Source organism: Pteropus medius, unplaced genomic scaffold (assembly GCF_902729225.1).
Source record: "Pteropus medius unplaced genomic scaffold, Ma_sr-lr_union100, whole genome shotgun sequence".
Lineage (NCBI taxonomy): Eukaryota > Metazoa > Chordata > Mammalia > Chiroptera > Pteropodidae > Pteropus > Pteropus medius.
This window is the reverse complement of record NW_024354500.1, coordinates 34576830-34585162: the sequence shown is the minus strand read 5'-3', so window position 1 is coordinate 34585162 and position 8333 is coordinate 34576830. Positions and strand designations below refer to the sequence as shown.

Sequence of the window (8333 nt, the reverse complement as noted above, 5' to 3'; positions counted from 1 at the left end):
ATATCTATCATCCATGGGGAAGGTATAGGGTCTTCCCACTATGGCATGAGAATGGTGTACATAGGCAAAATACCTTGTGTCAGTCACTGAGAGGGACCCACTAGCCATCAGAGACCAATGCCCACTATTTAAACTGATTTTACTCTGTCTCTTCTCTAGACGAATGTAGCATTGTTCTACTCAATACTTGACTGTGTTGCGTTCTTCTTGGCAACTCTAATACCAAGAAGTGAGAAGTGTTTGGACTTCTGTTCCTGGTGACTGGTATTAGGATGATAGTTGCTATCCTCCACACAGTTGGAGTCCTCCCTTGGGACTGGCAACAGGTGCGCCATGCCCTACTTCCTCAAAATTGATAACTGGTGCATGGAAATGTTTGACAAAAAACTATAATTTTCTTGATTATTAATCACAGAGCCTGACAAACTATCTGAGGAAACCCTAGTATAGGGTCTTAGTTAAAATAAGTGCTTAATAAACATTGCTGATGAACTAAAACTGTGAATGAGTAGTTATGACAATATTCCATTGTATAATTTACAGCATTCCAAGTCAGAAGTATTCTAAAGAACTGATAAAAAAAAAAAGTCATGTCATCGGAGAAATCATACTAGATTTTAAAAAATAAATGGTAGTCTTATTAAGACACTGGTAGAGTTTACTCCAGTAGTTAATTCCTCCAACATAAAAGTTCCTTTACTAATTCGATACCATGTTTAAAATAAACTTAAATTTTTTTCTATCTCATGATATGACAACTCAATTCCCCCAGACGTTTTACCTCAGAAACATAACTAGAAAACGAGTATTTCTCACCTCCTCTACTGCTAACATCTTAGTCTACATCATCACCAATTATTTCTTGAAATAATGCAAAGCTCATATTTGGCCTGCTGTTTCTATGTTGCTGTTTTTCTCTATTCTTCCTAAACCGGATATATTATATGTCATATCATGTTTTCCTAGACTCCAATGTTCTTGCTAATATCTACATAGGCCTATACAATAGTGACTTTGGCTAAACCTTGGACTCCAATCCCAAATATTACCTTGTCGCACACTATGCTCTGCACTTCTTGATGTTTTTTAATACTTCAAGCTAAGTCCTCCATCCAGGCTTTTCACTTACTCTTTCCTCTACCTGGAATGTTCTTTCCACTATATCTCCTAATCAACACTGCCTATCATGTACAAAGGAAATATCGGATACTGATTTGAAAATACTTCCTAACCACTTTATGCCAGGCACTGTGCCTGGGCACTGATAATGCAAATACAATCTTAACCTCTAAGCCCTTTATGTCCTAGTAATAGAGATGACTTATGTAAATAACAGTAGAAATGAGTAAATTAACAAATGCTGGAAATCACTGAATAAATGAATTTGTAAAATGTAAATCATTTACTTGACGAAGTGTTTGAGGAATTATGAGATGACAGTTAAATTTTACATGAGAAATTAAGATTAGATTCATGAAAGATACATTTGTATAACATTTCATTCATAACTATATAACTTCACTCTGTGATCAGCAGTGTTGTGATTTCCCCAAATAACGATCCTTGAGAAGGCATGAGCATATTTTGTATTCAAGTGACATATTAACAGTATGATTTCAATATATATCTGTTTGGTCTCATAATGTGTACATTACTAAGCTTCTTGGAGGACAAAGTTTTGGGATCAGTGGCAATTCGTTTTATCACAGAGCCCTTATAAATAAGATCATGGCTGACAACTGATATCCTTTGGGTGTTTCTGTACTCTGAAAAGAAGATACTTATTAAACTGATATATAAATAGTTGTAGAAGTATTACTTTTGTACTTATTATAATAAAACACATTTGAATTTTATGCTACACAGGATATCAGCATGGTAATTAGGACTGCAGACTTTGTTGTCAGCATGCCTACATTTGAATCCTAGTTCTGCCACCCTTGATTATGTGTGTGACACTGAGTGACTGTCTCAGCAACTATGAGTCTCAGTTCCTTATCTGTACAGTAGTGATGACAGCATTTTTTGCCTTGTAAGCTTTTTCAGTTAAGATAATGCAATTATAGCCTTAGATCAGAGCTTTGTTTAGTATCTGTTCAATAATTGGTTGGGCATTTGTTAACACTTATTTGTTTTATGATAACTGCCATTTAAGAGAGAGAAGCATTCAGATAAAACTTTTTTGATTAATTTCTATTTGCTAGGTGTTGTTCTAGGGATAAGAAAATAATGTCTGACTTGTTTAACACTATCTTTTATATCTAGTACCTTTATTACTCTCGTGTTTTCTATTGAATAAATTAATGAGTGAATATATAGAGATTCAAAAATGAAAAAGAAAATCCTGATTTTTAAATAATTCTTAGTCCAGTGAAGTACTTTTCAGAGTATTCAGACCTGGAACCAAGGCAGCAAAGCTCAGGAACTAGGACCTAATTATGGACTGTAACTGAAACAGAGGTAGAAAAGCAGCAGAGGGTACAGGTCAAGGCTCATTCCAAAGACTCCAGTATCATTAAAGGATGGGAGCTAAAAGATACTCTGGATACCACAAGACCCAAGCAAAAGAGAGTCCCCTTAAGTGTGTAGCCTTGTCCATGGAAGTGGGAGATTTATCTTGATGAAACTTTCCTTTTGCTATCATAAGTATAAAAATTTTAAATGAGGTTTAGGTATAGTTGGTTTTCTAGATGAAGACAGGTGATATACTGACTGAGCACTCTGATATACCTACAAAAACATGAAATGAGACTGGAAAGAAAAGTTGGAGGAAGGGAAAATGGAAGTCAAAGAAATGCAAATATTCTTTCAAATGTGTAAACAGTGTCTAGAAAGATGATAATCAACCATTGTTTGGGGTTCAATTTAACTGGAACAATAAAGAAAGAGATCCATTAGTGTTCGCAAGTATAGGATACAACAGAGTTACCTTACATGAATATCATTTATAAGGAGAAATCTGGCTGTTGCAATCCTATGTTGCAATCCTATTCCACTGCTGATGAAAACTTTTATACTTGTGTATGGACATATGATAGCAGTACAAACCAACCTCTGCTGGCTGCAGCTAGATCTAGAGGCAAATTTTGTATAATTAACCTCATAACAATGCAATGCATAAAGTGCTATGTTGGCCATGAAACTGCTACTGATGAGTTGAAATTCCACCCAGGAGATTCAAATCTTCTCCTGTCAGTCAGTCAAGGTCATACTTTACAATTACAGAATATCTAAATGGATACTCTTGTGGCAATATACAGAGGTATAGAAGAGCACAGAGATGAAATTCTAAGTGCTGATTATAATCTTCTGGGTAAAAAAAAAAAAAGTCATGTGGTATGAATCACTCTCTAAAACTTTGGAAGATCAATTCAAAGAGAATAATTAATTAAAGCAATTAAGGACATTTATGAATATAACCCAGATAAAACAGACCATCTATTTCTCAGAAAATTCACTTTCTTGACTTTTCTACCAGGGATAGACATAGGAATTCTGTCAATTGTGTGTGATAGTTAGTGATTTAATACTTTTCATTTTACATTCCCAGAAGAAATGTATGAAAGATCGAGTGTCTCAGAATCTTTGCCAGCATTTGTCTTAAAACAAAAACAAAAACAAAAATAAAAACAAAAAAAACACTGTGTGCTGGAAACCTGACAAAATGGAGGATGATATAGATAAAATTAAGCCAAGTGAGTTTAATCTAACTATTCTTGGGCTATTTGATTACAGCCAGTGTGAAATTTGGTACACGAGATTTTCTATGCATTTCTCGCAAAAGATGCTTGCATTGGGCTATCAGCTTGGCACACTTTATGTTTGGAATTTAGAAGATCTTCATAAAGCCATATGTAGAATACTGACTCATCATGAATGTGGTGCTATTTGACAAACCAGCTTTAGCAGAGATAGCCACACTCTTACAGCTGTTTGTGATGATGCCTGTATTTGGCACTGGGACCAACTTTGATAAAATACTTTTGCCTAATCAAAATTAGTGTGTTTTTGGTGTACAACAGAATTCATGTATCTTGCTAGTAAGTGCACAGAGAACATTTAGAGTTGTCTCTCAGCATTCAATCAGGCTGAGCTGAATGTAGTGATATTTACTTGTTTATACTCTTTGTACTTTCTCCTGTTCAGACTCCTACTTTTAATACATATTTATTTTTATTAAAAAAAGAGCTTCTGTATTGATGAACATATGGAGATTTGGGGAGAGAGGTGCACCTGGACAGGGCATGGAAGCTCTGCACCTATTCCCCCATACTTTGCCCTCTGTTTCTCTTCCTGAGTTATTATTTATAATAAACTAGTAATTTAGTAAGTACAGTATTTGAGTTCTGTGAGCCACTCTAGCAAATTCCTTGAACCCAAGGAGGTGGTCATTGGAACCTCTAATCCATAGCTGATCTGTCAGAAGCACAGGTGACAACCTGGACTTGGTACTGGTGTCTGAGGTGGATGGGTGGTGGGGGTGTGTGTGTGTTGTGATACTGAACTATTAACCTCTGGAATCTGATGCTGTCTTGGGGTAGATAGTGTCAGAACTGAGTTGACTATATAGGATACCCACCTGGTGCTGGGTTACTGGACATGTGAGGGAAGCCCTACACACACTAACATTGGAATTGGTACTAGAAACTTTAGCTTCTTTACCTTTCCCTACGGTAGCTGGTGACCTTGACTATCACCAGCTACAATCCACTCCTGCCTCACTCCTAAAACCAAGCATAATAACACGCTCTTTTTCCATGGTATTCACCTAATCATATACATTCCCTTCTTTAATAGAATCGTTACCATGACTACTGTGCTACTAAAAAAGTTTCAAGAAACAGCTCCGCTGCCTCTTAAGATCACCTAGCATGGTGTCTTGTCCAATCAATAAGTACAGAATGAATGTTAGTTGACTAAGCAGGTATTTATTGAATGCATATTCTGTACATGTACATAGCAAGCACAGTATAAGACCTGAGAATGAAAATAAAAACCTTTTCCTTCTTTGTATACCTAAAAATATGTAGGTATAGATTTTTGAACATCAACAAACATGTGATGAATCAATTGAAAATAGAATATAAATAAATTTAAAAAAACAACAACAACAGATCCTTACACTTATAAAGCTAGCAAGTGGTTAATTGAAGTTCCAAATAAGTCATGTATACTAGGTTTTCTACTGTGTTTTGTGGCAAGTACATAGAATATTATAATATTTGTATGCCAGGTAATATTTAACCTTTTCTAGGGTGGACCTATAACTCATTTTTAGCACACTAGGAATCTCTCACTCAAGACCTGTGAAAAGGGAAAATATTTGAAATAGTCTAGAACTGTCATAGAATATGCAGAACAAGAAGGCATAATAGTTATGCCCCATAAAATATACTTTGACAGATTATCAGAAGTAGATGCATTTAGGTATTTTCAGAAATACTTTAAGAAGTTATGTTAGTGATATTAAAGTATGTCAACCAAAAGCAGGTTGGAACTAGAGTGATGAAAGTGAGGTATTTGCCTTGGGCACAAAATTTGAAGTCTCCAACTCAATAATCAAGATAAATAATATTTACTGCACTATTTTTAAAATCAAAATTAATGTAAAAAGATCACGATGAACAAATATCAAAGTTTTAAATAAAGACGAGATCCTACTTTTTTCTTGCATACCCTTACTTCATTCACCTCAACCTAATCCTATCCCTGGTTTCAAAAAAACTTTGTTTATAAAAGCAGACAGTGGAAACCTGGGCTATAGTTTGTCAATTTTTTTTCTAATATATTGCATAAATATTATTTATCTTGATTACTGAGTTTTTGGTGTCCCTTAAATTTTGTACCTGACACTAGTGCCTCACTTGTCTCACCAGTCTCACTCTAGCTGGACTGGCCCTGAAAGATCATAAATAATGTACTCAATATACTTTTCTGCTATTTAAGCATTTACCACTGACTCAAAAATAATTTAAAAAAAAAGATTTCAACCAAAGTAGATCAGGATTTGGCAAAATATGGCCTGGGCTATAGTGCAAAACCAGCCTACCATCTATTTTTATAAATAATAAACACATTTTTATGGGAACTTAGCCACGTCCATTCATTTAAGTATTGTCTATGTGTACTTTATGTCACAACAGCCAGGATGAGTAGTGACAGAGACCACATATGCCACAAAATATAAAATATTTACTGTCTGATCCTTTACAGACAACATTTGCAAACAATGTTAACCACTGAAGATGTACCTAAATTTTAAATTCTACTAGTCTCTTTATCTAATATAATTCTAATGTCATTATATCTTAACATAAATTGTTCTGGACAAAAAGAGTCATAAATAACTTTCGGGTTGTCATGCCCTTTTTTCTTCCATTCCCAATTATAACTAGATATTTAAATCCAAATCTCGTGGTAGAGGTGAGAGAATCTAACCTTCATGTTAAGGTTAGGATTAGGGCAACACTGGTTGCTCAGGTGTGAGTTTAAAGTAATGTTTTCTTTTCTCAAAATGCCTTGCACAGGGCTTTCTGTCAAAGGCTGTTAGCCTTTATTGTGTTTGTCTGAAGCAGAGCTACTGATGATGGATTTTTTCCTTCAGCTACTTTAGCTAAGTAGGCCAGAAATCGAAACGATGGGAACAAAGCCAATTTCTGTTCTACAAAAAATGCTTTAACCAACTGATAGACTATGTAATTTCCCCTTCCCTTTGTGTGGTCTACAGTAATTCTACATGTGCTTTCCTGATTGGAGAGCAATGGGAGTGGAAAATTATAAACTACTTTATAAATATTTGACCTTCCTTTTGATGCTGTTTAATTCCATTAATTATCATTGGATTCAGTGGTAAAATAAATACTAAAACTCAACAGAAAATGTGCTAAACCAGTCTCTAGCTACCTTACTACGGCAGGGATCTTGACAAAAAGGAAAAGAATCATATTTTAAAATTATGCTTATTAAAGGCCAAAATACCTTTCATTTAAAAAAAAATATTTTAACAAAACGGTGGTCACTCTCATTTTATAGAGGTGCTCCCTCTGTGCTCTAAACATAGAAAACACAGAATCAGAATCCAGGCTCCTTTGTTAATAATCCTAACTTCAACTCTCTAAATCATAATCTACGACGGAGCCATGGATACTGCGGGGGAAAAAATGATGTTTACAAACTATCTATGTCCATTCAGGCTGCTATAAAAGAATATCAACTAGGTGGCTTTGGAAAATACACCAACCAGACAACATTTCACTTAATGAGAGAGTGGTTTATGCTCCTATCTCCCAGGCTCATGTAAGCAGGCTTTGGACTCCATTCTGAAAAAGATACAGGGCAACTGGATCTCCAAAAAGTCATCTAACATCTCACCTGGAAGGACAATAGATATTCATTGGTCACAAAAGGCAAAATATTTTTTCACCTCCATTGTCTTATTTGAGGTGTATAATCCCATATGTCTTCTAAAATAGTGTTACTTCTCTAATAATTAAAATTATTTTACAACATAATTAGTACCAGTAACCACCAATAACTAGAGGCTTATTTGTTACTTTTTAAGTGTGGCATAAGTCAATCTTTATTTTAACAAGATCTGCTAATAAGTGCTTACTATCTCTAGGGATGACTCTTGGTTATGTATGAGCCCAGTAGGTTTGATTAACTGATCCACACTCAGAACAGTACAATAGCTAACCCTGAAATGGTTCCCTCTTTATTCATTCTGCCAATCTCTAAATTATTCTCTCCCTTCTTCTCCCTCCCTATTTCTCTCTCCCTCTCTCTCCCATCTTTCTTCTAATTGGTCCCTTTGAATTCCTCCATTTTCTTTTCTTGCTACCTTCATCCAATCACCCTTAATAATCCAACTTTATATTTGAGTAGCGTTCTTCATCTCTTTTTCCTTCTGCTTTCTTTTCCATGTTACTAGCTGCATCTTTATAGTTCTTTATTCGATGTCCTAATTAATGAAAATTAAATAATTGTCTTCATTCCCTTCCTTCCTACAATTAACATTTAATAATCACTACTAGACAACGCAGATAAAAAAAAAAAAACATACACAACAACAACTACATTGAAATCAGTCTCTTAGAACTCACGCTTGAATGTTCCTCCTTCCTCTCTACCAACACTTAAAAATCCCTATATGAAATCAGAGCAAGGAAAAATGTCAGGAAGCTTTGAGGGAGAAGAGGTAGGACCAGTGAGACCACAGTAGGAATTATGCTTTTCAGAAGTAATGTTTAATTCCATTTTTGTTGTATCCAATAACACTTTCTACACTGAAGAATTATACATTTATTCCTAGAAATGGTGAATTTTAAATTCTC

General features: G+C 34.9%; 1 pseudogene; it reads left to right on the top strand.

The window, feature by feature from the left end:
• The first annotated feature begins 272 nt into the window (after positions 1–272).
• On the top strand, positions 273–3973 carry LOC120594904 (polycomb protein EED-like; annotated as a pseudogene).
• Positions 3974–8333: the final 4360 nt, after the last annotated feature.